Consider the following 18,771-nt stretch of genomic DNA (forward strand, 5'->3'; position numbering starts at 1 on the left):
AAGTTCACCAAATAAAGTAACACCAATGTAGAAACAGTGGGTGCTGATTTCTACTCTTCTGTTCCATTTAGATTAAACCAGTAGGGAATGATGTGGTAAGGAGAGCTATCTCTGCCCATGTGTAGAATATGCAGCATCTTTCATTGTCCATTTACATATTATTTTGCATCCTCACATCGCTTTCCAATGCTTCAGACCTTCTGAATAGTTGCCCTCCTTTGCGATGTTCTTATTCCGTTATCTCCTTTCCACTTATGCTAAGGAAAATGCTGTGTACTTTCTGTGCTCAGAAACCAAACATAAACAAACCACACCTACTAGTCATCATCAGCACAAGGCCAAAGGTTTGCTCAGGAAACGTTTAAGCCTTCAGTGTCTAATTATGGTCTGAACCAGCAACATTAACAAAATCGGTGAATTAGTGAGAGATGTACAGCAGCAGTGAAAACAGTGAACAGCCCGCATATACTGAGGTTGACACCCAACGTGGGGCAAGTAACCTTTCAGTGTGTTGACAAACCTTATAGATGGCTGCATGCATAAAGCATTAAACACCAGAGTAGAGTTGTCAGAGTGACTCTGTATAGCTAGTTTGACCCTTCAATGTACAGCTATTAAAAAAAATATGTTTTTAGGCTTCTAAAACTCTCTGAGTACATGTTGATATTTGCGTTTCTGTGTTCCAACACTTGGAGTTCTTGTTATAAAGATTTTTCACTTGCTTGGTTAGAATTACACCATGATATGTTACATTATTTGTGGCTATTGTGAAGGATGTTTCCCTAATTTCTTTCACAATCTGCTTATCATTTGTATAAAGGAAGGCTATTAATTTGTTTGAGGAAATGTTATATCCAGCCACTTTGCTGAAGTTGTTTATCAGCTGTAGGAGTTCTCTGGTGGAATTTTGGAGGTATATATTCCCGCTTAGAAGGGGGAACAAATAATCATGAAAGGCAGGCGGAGGGTGGGACAAGTGTGGGAGACGGAAGGGGAAGGGAAAACGGGGGCCATGATCAGATATGTGTGGAACAGGAGAGAAGCCCAGAGGGCCAGGGGAATGAATGGAGATAGGAAGTTTCTAGGGGCTGGTAGGTAGGCGGCCCTAGAAATTGCAGGAGACCTAGGATTTGAGAGACTCACAAGGCTCACTGGGGGTGACTTTAGCCAAAATGCCCAACAGAGGGGATAGGGAACCTGAAGAGACAACCTCCAGTAGATAGACAGGGCCCCAAGTGGAGGGACGGGGTTACCAACCCACTATTAAAACTTCTGATCCAGAATTCTCCCTGTCTATAAGAAATGCAAGGACAATAACAGAGGAAAGGCTGGCCAGAGAACAACCTAGCTTGGGATCCATCACATGGTGAGCACCAAAGCCTGACATTATTACTTATGCTACACTGTGCTTACAGACAGGAGTCTAGCATGGCTGTCCTTTGAAAGGCCCTGAGACAGATGCAGATAATTAGAGTCAAGCATTAGCCTAAGGTCAGGGACCTCTTTCGAAGAGTTATGGGAAGGATTGAAGTCACTGTACCCAGAGAGTTTTTAGAAGCATAAAATATTGTATTTTTAACAGTTGTTCATTGGAGGGCCAAACTAGCTTCATAGTCATTATGACTACCCTTCAGTGGCCAATAAGAATTTCAACAGTCTTGACTAACCAGGACCCCTGGAAGCTCCCAGAGACTAAGCCACCAACCAAAGAGCATATACTGGCTAGTCACTGGCACATATATAGCCTCATGTGGCCTCAGTGTGAGAGAATGTGCCTAATCCTGTGGAGATTTTATGCCCCAAGGAAGGGGGTTAGGGGGAGTGATGAGGGAAGTGGGTTGGTGGGAAAGCACCATCACAGACGCAAGGAGGAGGGGAATGCGATTAAGAACCTTGGAATGGGGCTTGAGAGATGGCTCAGTGGTTAAGAGCACTGACTGCTCTTCCAGAGGTCCTGAGTTCAATTCCCAGCAACCACATGGTGGCTCACAACCATCTGTAAGGAGATCCAATGCCCTCTTCTGGTGTATCTGAAGATAGCTACAGTGTACTTATATATAATAAATGAATAAATCTTTAAAAAAAAAAGAACCTTGGAATGGATAACTAAGGGGGGGCATGTCTGGAATATAAATAAATAATATAATGATAAAAGAAAAATGACTGCAAATAAAAGAAAATAGACTATTTCATACAAATATATTCGGATAACTGATTTCCACCCTCCAAGTTCCTCTATACCTTGCTTCTCATCTAAATCAATGCCTTGCTGCTTCTCGTTAGGAAACAAAGCCATATCTAAGATATAATAATAAAATAAAATATAATAAATATGTTAAACCAAAAACAAACAAATCAGAATATGGTCATAGGTAAAAATAAAAAAAGAAACTCACAAGGAACACAGAGAGACACATGGTCCCATAAAGATCTTGAACTGGAAACTATAATATATATACAAAGAACCCATAATTTTTAAAAATAAAATTTTCTGACAACATCATGAGTCAATAAATGTCCAAAGATTCCACTTTTAGTTCTGTGTTGACCACAGCACCACCCCTTAAGAGTGGTTTGTTTCATCAGTAAGAATCCCTCAGAAAAAACTAATTTCTCATTTTCAAGTGGTTGTCAATTGGGGACTACTTCTGGGTAGGGCAGGAAGCATGCATCTACTAATCCTTTCAGTTCTAGGAGCCCATATGATTCCAACCCATCCAGGCTCTGTGAATGCTGCTACGGCATCTATGAGTTCATATGTACACCAAGCCTTTTGTGTCTAGAAGGCCATTGGTTTCCTATCCCCTCTGACTCTTAAAATCTATCTCTTTGAAGGAGGTCCCTGAGCTATGATGGGAGGAAGAATTTGATGTAGACATCCCATTTAGGGCTAAGTATGCCAAAGTCTTCATTCTTTCCCTATTTTCTGGTTATGTGTCTTTGTATCTGTTCCCAACCATTACAGGAAGAATCTTCTATAATCAAGGCTGAACAATTCTCAGATCTATGAGTGTAGCAGATGTCATAAGAGTCATTTCATTACTATAGTCCTTTAACAGAAGAGTAGTATTTGATTTCCTCCTAATTTTTTTCCTCTTGTTTCATCGCAGGTTTTTGACCACTCAGCAGTGAGGGGTGGATGCTGTTCAGATCAAACTCATTTTGATACTAAATGCTTCATTTGGTGATTATAGATGCCAATTTGGGGCTCTGACTACCCTTTGGTTTAACAATTTTATTTAAATACCCTTTTTATATGTATAAATTATAGGAAGTTTAAAGGTACTAGGTTTCCTTATGATCCCTCAAATGGTCTTTACTTTGAGCTGTCTCTCCCATGTTACTTTCTTCCATACTCCTTCCTGTTTGATTTCCCCTATTTCAGCCCAACTTCACCCATAAACACCTTTCTATTCTATTTTTCCTCTCTAGGGAGATCCATCCCTACACCCCGGTCCTTTACTCTCTACCTACCATTCATGTTTATATAGATTGTAGCTGTAGCTACCTCACTTGGGATGATTCCATTCTAGCTCCATTCAGTCCTCTGAAAAGTTCAGGGTTTAATTTTTAACAGCCGAATTATACTCCATTGTGTAAATGAACCACATTTTCTTGATCCAGTCTTCTGTTGACATACATTTAAATTTCTTGTTATTATGAATAAAGCAGCAATAAACATGGTCAGTAAGTGTTTCTGTAGCAGGATAAGGCATCCTTTGTACATCTGCTCAAGAGTGATGTAGCTGGATCTTGAGGTAGATCAATTCTGATCAGGCTGAGGTAATGCCATACCAGTTTCCATAGTAGCTGTTTGAGTTTACATTCCCATTAACAGTGATGTTTCCCTTACATCACATCCTTGCCCATGATGAGCTGTCATATTCTTTTATTGATCTTGGCCATCCTGGTTGGTATAAAATAATATTTCAAAGTAGATTTCATTTGCATTTACCTGATGACTAAGGATTTTGAATATTTCTTTAAATATTTCTTAGCATCCTCTGTTTATATTTGTACCTCATTTTTAATCCAGTTATTGGTTTTCTTGATGCCTATGTCTATGTTTTGGACATCAGCCCTCTACGAGATGTGTAGTAGCTGACAGTCTTTCCAGACTGCAGACTGTCTCTTGATCCATGTGGTGGTGTCCATTGCCATATGGAGGCTTTTCAGTTTCATAAGACTATATTTATTACTTGTTGTTCTTTGTGCTTATGCTATTGATTTTCTTTTCAAAATGATATCGGTGCCAATGGATTCAAGACTATTCCACACTTTCTTTGCTATCAGATTAAGTGTTTCTGCTCTTATGTTGAAAATCTTCAATCCAATTGGAGTTGAATTTTGTGCAGAGTGATAAGTATGGATACGTTGGCATTCATGTACACTCAGCCATCTAATTCGACAATCAAAATTGGCTAAAGGTTTTATCTGTATTCAAATGTGTATTTTTGTTTTCTTTATAGAAAATCAGGTATCTATAAATATGTAAGCTAATTTCTGGGCCTTACATTTCATTGATCCACATAATATTTAAATGAACCTGTAACCACTAGTGAAATAGAAGCAGTCATTAAATGTCTTCCAACCAAAAGAAGTCTAAGGCCAGATACGCACAATTCTACTAGACTTTCAAAGAAGAGTTAATAGCAATATGCCATCACAAAATAAAAACCGAAGGGACATTGCCTAATTTTATGAGGCCACACTTATCCTGATAATCAAACTACATAAATACTCAACAGTGAAAGAAAATTATAAATCAATTTTACTTATGAGGGTAACTGCAAAAATTCTTAACATAACACACGTAAACCAAATCCAATAACACATCAAAACAATCACCAACCATGATCAAGTAGGTTTTGTTGTGGAGATAGATTCAATATACTTAAATATAATGAATATTATATAATATACCTTAATATTCTTAAAATGTTATGCACCCTAGAAACAGACTAAAAGACAAAACTACGTGCTCCTCTAATTAGATGCAGAAAAAGCCGTTGACAAAATCTAATACCCTTTCATTATAAAGGTCCTAGAGAGATTAGGTAGAGAAGGGACATACTCAACATAATAAAGGCAGTTTAGAGTAAACCTGTGGCTAACATCAAGTTAAAGATTGAGAAACTCAAAGGAATTTTACTAAAAATATAAATAGGAGGAAAATCGTTTCCCCCTCTGTCCATACCTATTCAAGATAGTAATGTAAGTTTAGTTAGAGCAGTATGACAACTGAAGGAGATCAAAGGGATACAGATTGAAAGGAAAGAAATCAAAAATATCTTTATTTGTATATTGTACACATAAAGGACCCTAAAAATTCTACTATTAAAGTCCTAAAGCTAATTAACGCTTTCAGTACAATAATAGGATACAACATTAACATGCAAAAATTGATAGCCTTCCTATACACAAGTGACAAATGGACCCAGAAAGCAATCAGGGAAACAACAGCTTTCATAAGAGCCTCTACTGATTTAAACTATCTCAGTGTAGGGGGCTGGGGATTTAGCTCAGTGGTAGAGCGCTTACCTAGGAAGCGCAAGGCCCTGGGTTCGGTCCCCAGCTCCTAAAAAAAGAACCAAAAAAAAAAAAAAAAACTATCTCAGTGTAACGCCAATCAAGCAAGTGAAAATCCTGTAGGACAAAAACTTCAAGACATTAAAAAAATACCTTAAAGAAATCAGAATATGGAAAAGGTATCTCATGATCATAGATCAGAGGGATTAATATAATAAAAATGGCCATCTAACTAAAAGTAATCTACTGATTCAGTACAATTCCCAGCAATGTTCCAACACGGTTTTTCACAGAACTTGGAAGCACAATCTGTTATTTCACAGGAAAACACAAAAAAACATGGATTGCTAAAATAATTCTGAATAAGAAAGTATTTGATGGAGATATTGATATTCCTGGGTTTTATACTGTACTACACAGCTGATGTAAAAAAATCAGCATGTATGGAAATCTTTGTTTTGTATATTTGCTATGAATCTAAAATTAAGTATTTTAAAAAGAAAAAATGAATTGAAAAATTAATAGTATCTTAATGTCCTCAATAAAATTGTTGGCCTCTTTGAAGTATAATTAATAATAATAATAATAATAATAACAATAACTATTTTTTGTTTTGAACTCTTTGTAATTCTGCCCAGTACTTTTATTTTTAAGCTGCTTGACAAATTTTTCAAAGATTTGACCCCCAAATGTCCATTTTATTTATCTCAATTTACTGAGTGTCATTTGTTCAATGTTAATTAGAATAAGGACATAAATTCTCACACAACCTATACCTGAGTGGCACCATTTAATATATACATATCTAAACAGGGGACTTGAAGAGAAATTCTCCTAGAGAGACTGTCAGCTCACACACCAGGATACGGTATTGGCTGGGAAGCTTATGGATTTTAAATCGATCTAATCCAATCGGGGTAAGGCATGTGTATAAGGTAAATCCATAAAATTCAAAGTACTTTATAGTCTCTTGACTTGTTGATATAGTAGTCTCAGGTCTACTTGCTGGGAAAATGGTTTATTGTGACATCCATCAGTATTGCTGAATGTCACGATTGCAGCTGAATGTGTCTGTTCTCCACAGACAAAAAAGGAATTCAAAGATAGACTGGAGACGCTGCATCTGAACTTTGGATACAAATTTTATGGCGTCTAAGCTCTGTTTCTCGCTACATTCTTATACCTTCTACATGAGGCTGTTCTCTTACCGGAGTTATTCCCAACTCAGTAAGCTACTGTACTTGCTGAATCAGGAAGGGAATTGTGAACTGACCTATACACGTGAGTTACTTGGGATAAATGTATTTGTGCCACCCCTTTTCATTAATGGTCCTTCTCTTCCAAGTAAACATAAAATTTTCAAAAATAAAGCAATTTACATACACAAATAAGCCTCATTAGTTTTCATTAAGAACAAACACAAAGCGATAGTTTCAGGCACTCACAGCTTTAATCAACTGTGCAGCCCACTCACAAGGGCTTTGGTTGGTGTCCTTTATCAATACTTAGGGAGTTCTCAAAATAACTATTGCTAGACTGAAAAAAATAGCAGAAGAGAGACCACTGGAATTGTCTGCTTTAGAAAGAGTTTTAAAAGGCTAACTAAGTGGGTTTTGTGTTATGCATAGCTTATTCATATTACTCTACCATAGCCCAATTTTCATTCAAATATAATATTTTAAATGACCACATTCAATCACAATCAATACTATCATGAAGGCAAGTCAGGGCAGGTGCTTAAGTCAGGATCCTGAAGGCATGAACTGTACAGCTTTCTCAGCCTGCTTTGTTTGTTTTTTAAATTCTTTTTATTTTATTTTATTTTTGTTGGATAGTATATTTACTTACATTTCAAATATTATCCCCTGTCTTCGCTTTTCCCTCTGGAAACCCCTTATCCCACCTTCCTTTCTCCTGCTTCTATGAGGGTGCTCCCCGACCCACTCCTGCCTCCAAGCCCTGGTATTTCTCTACACTGGGGCATTGAGAAGTCACAGGGTCAAGTGCCTTTTCTCCCACTGATGTCCAATTTTGGCAGACCCGGTGCTCAGTCCAGTGGTTGGCTGCAAGCATCTGCCTTTGTATTTGTCAGACTCTGGCACAGCCTCTCAGGAGACAGCTATATCAGGCCCCTGTCAGCAAGCACTTCTTGGCACCCACAATAGTGTCTGGGTTTGACCTCTGTATATGGGATGGATCCCCAGGTGGGATAGTCTCTGGATGGCCTTTCCTTCAGTCTTTGCTTCATACTTTGTCTCTGTATTTTCTCCTGAGAGTATTTTGTTCTCCCTTATAAGAGAACGGGACCCCTGTTGAAGGAAACAGAGAAAGAACTGAAAGAGCTTGAAGGGGCTTGAGACCCCATATGAACAACAATGCCAACTAACCAGGGCTTCCAGGGACTAAGTCACTACCCAAAAACTATACATGGACTGACCCTGGGCTCCAACTGCATAGGTAGCAATGAATAGCCTAGTAAGAGCACCAGTGGAAGGGGAAGCCCTTGGTACTGCCAAGACTGAACCCCCAGTGAACGTGATTGTTCAGGGGAGGGCAGTAATGGGGGGAGGATGGGGAGGGGAACACCCATATAGAAGGGGAGGAGGAGGGGTTAGGGGGATGTTGGCCTGGAAACCGGGAAAGGGAATAACAATCGAAATGTAAATAAGAAATACCCAAGTTAATAAAGATGGAGAAAAAAAACAAAAAACAAACAAACAAACAAAAACCCAAAACAAAAAACAAAACAAAAAAAAATAACTGAACCATCTACACTTTGGTCTTCCTTCTTCTTGAGCTTCATGTGGTCTGTGAATTGTATCTTAGGTAATTCGAGCTTTTGGGCTAATATCCACTAAAAAGTGAGTGCATACCATGTGTGTTTGTCTGTGATTGGGTTACCTCACTCAGGATGATATTTTCTAATTCTAAACATTGGCCAAAGAATTTCATGAAGTCATTTTTTTAATAGCAAAGTCGTACTCCACTGTGTAAATATACCACAATTTCTGTATCCATTCCTCTGTTGAAGGACATCTAGGCTCTTTTCAGCTTCTGGCTATTATAAATAAGGCTGCTGTAGACATAGTGGAGCATGTGTCCTGGCTGTATGTTGGAATATCTTTTAGGTATATGCCCAAGAATTATATAGCTGGGTCCTCAGGTAGTACTATGTCCAATTTTCTGAGGAACTGCCAGACTGATTTCCACTAAACCACATGAATACCCAACAAACAAAGAAAACTTTAGACCAATTTCCCTTATGAATATTGATGCAAAAATATTCATAAAATTCTTATAAACTGAATCCAAGAATACATGAAAATGATTATCCATCATGATGAATCAGGCTTTATCCCAGGAATTCCGGGTTGATTCAATATTCAAAGATCCTTCAATGTTATCCTCTATGTAAACGAACTCAAAGAAAAAAGCACTTGATCACCTCAATAGATGATGATAAAACATTTGACGAAATTCAACAGCCCTTCATGATAAAATTATTGGAAAGATCAGCAATGTAAGGCCCATACCTAAACATAGTAAAAGAAATACACGGCAAACCAATAGCCAACATCAAACTAAATGGAGAGAATCTTGAAGCAATCCCACTAAAATCAGAAGCTAGGCAAGGCTGCCCACTGTCTCTCTATCTATTCAATGAAGTAACCAAAGTCCTAGCCAGAGCAGTTAGACAACAAAAAGAGGCCAAAGTGATACAAGTTGGAAGGAAAAAGTCAAAATATCACTATTTGCAAATGATATGATAGTGTAATTAAGTGACCCCAAAAATTCCACCAGAGAATTCCTAAATCTGATAAACAACTTCTGCAAAGTGGCTGTATATAAATTACCTCAAACAAATCAGTAGTCTTCCTCTACTCAAAGGGTAAATAGGCTGAGAAAGAAATTAGAGGACTGGCACCCTTCACAATAGTCACAAACAATATAAAATACCGTGGTATGACTCTAACCAAGTGAAAGATCTATATGACAAGAATTTCGAGCCTGCTTTCTTATACTACCCAGAATGACGTGTCCATGAGTAACCTGTCCCAGTGGACTGGACCTGCAGATACCAATCATTAATTATGAATGTACCCCACAGTTTTGACTGCCTAGAGGCCAAAATCATGGAACTATATTTCCAATTGAGATTTCCTCCTCCCAGATTTGTGTGACGTCTACCAAAACCAAAAATACATTCTAGGATCTTTTGTTTTCCATGAGGTCGTCTGAGCCTTGGAGGTTGGGAGATTGACATAAATGACTCTCTAACAGCCAAGCACTGTTGTGGTTTGCCTTGCCAAGATATAATATAGATAACATGGTTAATGAACAGAATTGATGGACTGGGTGATCAGCATATTGTTGGTTTTATAAATTGCAGAATGGTAATAATGCTTAGTTCACCTATGTATAGGGAAAAGGTTTTTTTAACTGGACAAAAAGGGGGAAATGTGGTTTGCCTTGAAATTTTCTCTGAATTTGTTAAATAAAGGCAAGAGCCTTTATTTAAGAGTCAGGAGCAAGAGGGGGATTGGATTCAGAGAATAGGGTTAGAGAGGACAGTTGGCGACAGTTGAGCCAGTGGAACCTGAGCAGGAGGGGGAGAGGATGGAACAGTGGAGAGTGTGAGGGGAGGAGAAGGGAACGGTTGAGAGACAGGATGGGGAACTGAGAAGAGTTAGAAGAGACAGGAGATGGAGAGAGGGGAGAAGCTAGGAGTCGTTGTAAGAGAAAGAGAAACTAAAGCATAAAAGAGTTGATATATTTGGGAGAGTGAGTAAAGAAAAGAGAGAGAGAGAGGAGAAGGAGAAGCTGGAGACTTGGTAAATAAAAGGTGCAAGGGATAGATGGTACCGGACTTTGTATGTTTAAGTGGGCAATTATATCTTACCAATTGGATCTAAGATTATTGTGTGGTGTGTTTTTATATGTAAGAGTCTCAGTGTAAGAAAGTGTGTGGCTGGGCTGTGTTTCCGCCAAGATATCCAGCAGATATCTGGGGCACTGAGGTGTGGAACCCAAGCAGGGTAAAACACCCAGAGAAAAACATTTACCGTTTCATTTTTATTTTTATTTTTATTATTTTTTACAACAACAAAGCACTCACACTTAGTTACATTCAATACTTTAAGTACTTCTGAGTCTCTGAATTAATCATCATTCACTGTAAAATAAATCTTTTTGATCACAGTTGAAGGCAGTGCAAATATCCTTCTGGACCCAAAACCCCTAGTTTTATTCTTAAGATAATTATTTGATATTCCAAATATAGCCTGAGAATGAAAAGACAGCTGTTGACCACTCATTTATAACTATTTTTGTCATTGTGTAAAAGTTGTAATTAGCTTACTTGATAACTTAGAATAAAGGTGGCTTCAATCATAAAGATCCTACTGAGTGTTTCATAATCCCTCAAGTGAGTCTTTAATCACATTTTCCTGACACTTTCTCTCTCAGACCTTAAAGAAATTTCTGGAGTTTCAACTCTTCTTGGCTTCCCTTGCATTTTAACTCTCTAAGTTTTACTTTCTGAGTCTCTGTCTTCTTATTACTCTCTAATAAAGTCTGAAACAAGGAACAACTTCTTAATCACTATGCATTTAGTTAAAGAAGGGGGAGTCAGAATTCAGCAGTTGTTTTCAAGGCTTTCAGATGTGTGGGAATATGTTAAGTTGTGACTTGAAGTGAGGTCTTACCACCATTCAAATGTAAGGTGTTGACTTTTTTCAGAAGCCACTTTTTCCGTTCTGCAGGAATGCTCTTTTGCTTATATTGCAGAGGCTGCTTGAATGCAGTGGTGGGATTTCATTCACTTTGGGGTCTTACATCAGGTACCATGTTCTGCTTGGTAAATGTTATATGAAGGAGACATATGTGACCGTGAAAGGAACTCTATTGTCTCTCTAAATTATAACCAAGTTGATAATTACTTATTGTCTTTATTTTTACCAAAGAAATAAAATTACCCTTGTGGGATGGGTGTGTGTGTGTGCGCGTGTGTGTGTGTGTGTGCGTGCGTGCGTGTGTGTGTGTGTGTGTGTGTGTGTGTGTGTGTGTGTGTGTTGCAGGTACTGCTAATTAATTCCTCCTGTGTCTTTCAAAGAGGTTGATAGCCACGTAACTGGGAGAATTGCTCTGCCTTTATTTTTTTCCTGAAGCTGATTGAACCATGGCCTCATTATCTCAGCATATTTTCTTTGTAAGGGATTTTACTGACCTCTGGCCAAGATATTAGATACTTTGAAAAACCTGCAGAGTTTCAGACATAAGAGTTACTTGAACATACTTTGAGTTATATAATATTAGCTAAAAATACAATGATAAAGTAAATTAGCCCAATCCATTTACGTTACTAAGGAGAAAAATAGAATATGAAAAAGGTAGCCCTATCTGTCAATCAATTGGTCTTTATCCGTTTGCCTAGATTGAGATAGCAAATGTGCTTCTCCATGGTCTATTGTCTAGAGTGAAAACTGCAAAACTGGTGGATGTGTAGAATATGTCAGTTGGAATATGTGACACAAAGACATTCCAATAAAAGGTGAAAGCGCAACAGAGACTCTTGAAGAGAGAATCTCGTCGCACTTGATCCCCTCACTTGTTTGCTTCAGTCTGATAATTAATTAGCATCCATGGCCATGCATAGGGCATATGGTAGCTATGGGAATCTATTCTCACCATGAGCCAAGATTAATGAGGTCTATTAAAAGAGGCTCAGGTGCCGTTCCTTGCAAAAAATGGTGGTCAACAAGTCTGAGTTTTGCAGCCAAGCAGAATAAATAACAAATTATGACTGCAAAACTTCATAGCAGAAGTACTGAGATGTACCTTTTAACTCCTATAAATGAATATTTATATTCAAATAAGGAGGTCTATCAGATGTGTGCTAACACAGCATGTATCTGCATGTTTGCATAATGGAGAGTCACTAAGGAATGTTTGAGAAATGGCGATGCTTGTTATAGTCATAAATTTTAAAATCAGTAAACTAATAATTGTCAAGATGTAGTATTTATCATGCTGTATCTAGTTTCTGGATTCTATCATCTTAAGTGTAAACCTTCCAAAGATAATTTTATGGCAAGCTTAAAAGGCATGCACTGTTTACGCACAGTGGAGGAGAAACTCAGCTAATAGCTTTCAGTTGTTTTATACTCTATATACTCAGGTAGAAAAGTCATGAGAAGCAGCTGTTCATTCAGTTTAAACTTCAATTAACAATTTCATTAAGGAACTAGGTACTTACTTGTCTTATACTTCTTTATACAACAAAAGAAAGACATGCACACGATGACTTTTTGCACACAAGAAAATTGATAGTTCTAGGACATGCAGTATAGTCCTAGAACTATCCCACATTTTCCCATTTTTTTATCTCATGTAACCCCCACCCCAGTATCTTTAGGAGCACATGAATATATGCAGATATGGAGTAACAGAGAGGCTAAAGCACATAAAAGCCTAATTCAATATGGTCTAGATTGATTCTTGCTTTTCTGATGAGTAGTAATTTAATTTCTTGTGTGTCAGGTTACTGAGTCTTGATGACTTTTTGCACACAAGAAAATTGATAGCAGATTAAAAGTCATTAATATGGATGTTGGGTAACTGTCATGTCAGAGTAGTAGTAACACTAAAATTTCAACAGCACATTCATGAATAATACAGGTGTATTTGATGTGTGAAGCTCCATTAGCAAAACTTATATGAAAAACAGATCAAGTTTATTATGCAATTATGAAGCCACATATTTTTAACCTGAAAAATGTTTTATATCTTTTATTTCATTTTTTATTGGACATACATTTTCTTTATTTTCTCCTTCATCTTCCACTCCCCTTTCCCTACCAACTTACTCCTTCCAACCTAGAACTCACCATCCATCTATAATTACCTACTCAATTTCCCATTCCTAGCAAGATCTAGCTTTATATTCTAGAAAAATGTTCTCCACCTTCCTAAAGTTGTGATCCTTTAGTACAGCTCCTTATGTTGTGGTAACGCCCAACCATAAAATTATTATTATTACTACTTCATAACTATTTTTGCTACTTTTATGAATTTTAATGTAAATATCTGTGTTTTTCCTATGGTTTTAAGTGACCCCTGTGAAATATCTGTGACCTTGACCCACAGATTTAGAACTACTGTTAATCCCTTAGTCTATACCTAACCTCCATGCTTCTCTAAACTGTACATTAATTTGAAGGGTAGTAGGGAAGCCTGAAATTAGACATCCTGAAATATACACATGTATGAGAATAATTTAAATGAAATCAAATAACGGAGAAGACAGAATCGCAGGTGGCCATCTCTTGTAACCAAACGAAGCTTCCAATATTGTGATGGGGTTAAATCTAATTTAATCGTTTGCTCAAAGGGAGCCAATAGGAATCCCCAAACAACAAAAGTTGCTTCCATGAAAACAAGTTGCTTTCCAAAAAAATGACAACAAGGCCTCATTTCAGGAGGTAATGCCTACATAATTCATTGGACCTGAAGAAGTCAAGCTGGTCCCTACATTGAGCCTTCAACTCCACATTCCAGCATCATTGGGTACAAGAAGGTACTGCACACACCATCAAAGTAGAAATATAAACAACAAACCAATCACAAACCATTTGCTCCACAACGATATTCTGATTCCAAGACAGAACATGGCAGAAAGCTCATAAGAGTGATAAGCCAGTAAATGATTTTCCTTAAGATCCACCCCGGATATGGAGCCAATACCCAATACTGCTTCAGTGACAAAGAAGCAGAAACTAGAAATCCCAGGACTCCAGGATAAAACCAAATACTGCTAGGGTCAAAAACCAAAACAATCCAAAAACAAACAAAAAACCGTAGTGAAAAGATGACTTATAACAAGATACTCTGCTGTATTCATAGATTAGAGCCTTGTTCAGTCATCAGATAAACTTCCTCTTGCAGCAGAGAAGAAGACATAATGAGAGCCCAGGGAAACTCCAAGGAAGAAAAGGCCTAAAAGAGTGTAAGAGCTTTTGGATATGGAGAACTCTAAAATTAGAAAGCACTCTAAAGCAACTGGGCAAAGCTCATATGAAATCACAGTGACTAAAGGAGCGTACCCCAGGCCTGTGCGTGTCTGTCTGCACTAGGTCTGTTGTGCATATATTATGGCTTCCAGTTTTGTGTTTTTATGGGATCCTCAAGTGTATGAATGAATGAGTGGGTCTCTAATTCTTACCTTGGATCATTTTCTTTCAGTTGGTTTGTTTTGTACAACTTCAATGGGACAGTTTTTGTTTTTAACTTATCTTATTTTATGATATCATGATTTATTATTGTCCCTTAGAAGTGTGTCATTCTCTAATAAGAATTAGAAAGGAAGTGGATCATATGGAAGGGAGCTAGAGAAGGACTGGGAGAAATAGAGGAACTGGAAAACGTAATCAAGTTATACTATGTGCAGAACAGTCTGCTTTCAATAAAATGAAAAACTAAAATAGATTTTTTCATCCATTTTATTCTGTTTGCAGTTTTGTTTTCTTCTACATCCCCAGTTTTCTCACATGTCCCTTCTACCCAGATCCACAATGTTTCTTCCTCTTATAAAGAAACAAACAGGAATCTAAGGAATAATAATACAATAAAATAATATAAATTAAAACAATTAAATCAAAATCTCTTTACATAGAAGGAAAAGTGAACGCTATAATCAACATCGCAAAGCCAAATCATCAGGATTCTCCACTCACAGTCACAGTTTCCTTACCACAGTTTAACAACTATCACCAACCATGTATAACAATGTAAAGCTATAAAGAGGATATGGATTAACATTTGTTTATTTAAGGAAACTTTTTTTAATTTGGTCAATTTTTTTCCAATTTTTTAAATTCATATTTACATTCCAGACTTTATTCCCCTCCCAGTCAACACCCCCTCAGTTCCATATCTTATATGTCCTCCCTGCCGTGCTCTATCAAATTTATTTTCATTTAACTATTTATGAGTAAGTAAAAAAAGTCCACGGATTATTCATCTCCATCACTGCTGTTCATGTACTAGGAATATTGTCCTGCTGTCACTGACTATTTAGACATTGAAAGATTTTTTCCTTTAAGTTCTATGGTCATTTGGGTCTACTTCCTACTTGTATTTTATTTACCTTTTACTTTCCTTTCTTAAATTCTACTCCTTGTTCACCTTTTAAATTTCTTTTATTTAAGTTAATTTAGAACACATTATGAGTAAGGGAGTGCATTTGTTATGGCATGTGGAGAGAGTCAAAGGAAAGCTTTCAGGAGTTAGTCCTGCCACTGTGGTTCCAATATTAAATTCATGTTGTCAGGCTTCAGTGACAAGCGCTCTATGTTGTTTCTCTGTGATGTTTCTAATGTTGCTATTTCTGGTCTTGGACTTCATATGCAGCCTTGAGAGACTGTCAACTCTCTACCTTCGCCTCCATACTCTAAGTGTTGACATTATATCTCTTCCTTTTATAGCTTCTTCCTGCTTCTTTTAACAACATCCCTGGACATTGTCTTAGAATCTGTACTTCCTAATGACTCACAGGCTTGCCTCATTAGCCAATACACTTCCCTAGTGTATTGTTACAATGTACTCATTTACACATTTCAAAGTAAATATAGAAGGATGACATCCTTAAATTTGATGAGTAATTAGCTCATCCTGAATGAACTCAAATGACATCATCTCGACTTTCTTTCAAATAAGCATCAACTTTTCTGTTTCTTCAGTGTTTTTCATTTAATCTAATAGTCATCATCATCTGTCATCATATCTCACTTTGTCTATGTATATGACCTCTTGCGATATCCTTCCAACTGATGCTACAGATTTACAAGTGGGGTTTCTGACTAAACTGCATTGATGCTATATTTAAATATTATATATTGTTTCTTCTTTTTTTCTAAAGTGGTGTGGGATGTGAAACAGGCAGAGGGTGAACCAGGAGGGGGATAAATTCTAGAGTGTAAAAGAAGATATAGATTAAAAAGAAAACAGAGAATTATTTGTTTTATGTATATAAGTTCACCGTGGCTAGTGTACACACACTAGAAGAGGGCATCAGATCCCATTGCAGGTGGTTGTGAGGCCCCATGTGTTTGCTGGGAATTGAACTCAGGACCTATGGAAGACCTCTTAACTGCCTAGCCATCTCTCTGGTCCCTTATATTGTTTCTTAACACAAAACAGGCATTTTATCTTCATCCTTACTTTCCTAAACCTGTTTTTAACTCATAATGAGATTAAATTTATTTCAAAATTTTTATTGGTTACTTTATGTATATTTAAAATGTTATCCCCCTTCTCAGTTTCCTAGCTTCTTGGCATCAACAAGAGTCTGGATTTGATTATGGCATGAATCCCCAGGTGGAGCAGTCTCTGGATGGCCTCTACTTCAGTTCCTGGTCCATTCTTTTTCCCTGTATGTCCTTAAGACAGGTGCAATTCTGGGTTAAAATTTTGTGAAGGGTTGTTAGCACCATGCCTCAGCCCGAGGCCTTGCATAACCTCTGGATATGGTCTCCACCAGTTCTCTCTCCACTTAGCTAATGTCTTCCCGTTGGGTCCTGGGAGCCTCTTGCTTTTCTGGTATCTGGGACTTCCTGATGGCTACCCCCAGTTCCCCATCCACCATTGCTACATACCTCTGTTCAATTTTGTGACATTTTGTAATCTTGCCCATTCTCTCCCACACCTAACCATGTCCCCATTTTTTCTGCTCTGCCTCCTCTCTTCCTCCTAAGTCACTCTAACCCTCAATATTTGGGTGTAACTCTAACCAAACAAGTGAAAGATCTACATGAAAAGAACTTCAAACCCCTGAAGAAAGAAATTGAAGAATACCTCAGAAGATTGAAAGATCTCCCATGCTCATGGATTGGCAGGATTAATATAGTAAAAATGGCCGTCTTACTGAAAGCAATCTACTGATTCACTGCAATCCCCATCAAAATTCCAACTCATAGAGTTAGAAAGAGCAATTGGCAAATTCATTTGGAATAACAAAAAACCCAGGATAGTGAAAACTATTCTCAACAATAAAAGAACTACTCAAGAATCACCATCCATGACCTCAAGCTATCTTATAGAGCAAGAAAATGTTCTCAGAATGGGGAATAAAAACTGCATGGTATTGCTACAGAGACAGGTAAATAGATCAATGGAAACAAATTGAAGACCCAGAAATGAACCCACACACCTATGGTCACTTGATCTTTGACAAAGAAGATAAAACCATCCAGTGGAAAAAAAGAGCATTTTTAACAACCAGGACTAATTCAACTTAAAAGGTGGAACAACATATTTTATTTTTTAAGCATTTTGGAAAGTGAGTAACCCTAGTTATTAAGTTCCGGTCTCAGTTTCTTTTAATTCTGCTTTGAAAACACACTGAGTGAAGTATCTCAGAGAAAAGAGATTCATTTAACCTACAGCACCTTGTTATACTCCATTGTAACAGGAAGTCTTGGTGGCAGATCTTCAGGGAGGCTGCAGAACTGCAGCTGTAGCCAAGGAGAGAACATTCGATAAATTCATGGATGTGGTAATCACCACAGACATTCTCAGACACACAATTTTACAGGTGATAACAAACTTTGTCAAATGCTACCCTAACCTCTTGAACAATTTCACTCACACTGTGTAGAAGTCTTCACCAAGAAGGAGACCAGCTCCTTCTGCAATGTCTCCTGGGATGGTTAGTCCATTAATATTCCCTCAGACATATCCTTTGACTTCTGTAATTTTAAATTAGTTTTATCTGTTCTTTTTTGTCATTAGATATTTCCTTTATTTACATTTCAAATGTTATCCCTGTTCCAGGTTTCCCCTCCAGAAACCCCCATCCCCTCCCCTTCCTCCTGCTTCTATGAGGGTGCCCCCACCCATCCGCTTTTCCCTCCTGCCTCTCTACCCCAGCATTCCCCTACACTGGGAATCAAGCCTTCACAGGAATTCTTACAACATGTCTTTTTCTATTTTCTCTCATTAAGCAAAAAAAGTTGTGGCAAAATTTAGTTATTTTGTGTGTGAAAACATCACATCCAACTTTTGAGACAAGTTTATTTTTACACATATTCATATAGATAAAAGTACAGTGTTCCTTAGTTTCCTCGATACTTTTTCATTAAGACCAAAGTTTAAAGTCATTGTCATTTTCCTTCATTAATAATAAGTGCTTGTCAGATTTATATTTGTATCTTAATTTAGAGAAGATATAATTTAACTTTTCTACTT

The sequence above is a fragment of the Rattus norvegicus genome, chromosome 1 (genome assembly GCF_021556685.1).
Source record: "Rattus norvegicus strain SHRSP/BbbUtx chromosome 1, alternate assembly SHRSP_T2T, whole genome shotgun sequence".
Classification (NCBI taxonomy): domain Eukaryota; kingdom Metazoa; phylum Chordata; class Mammalia; order Rodentia; family Muridae; genus Rattus; species Rattus norvegicus.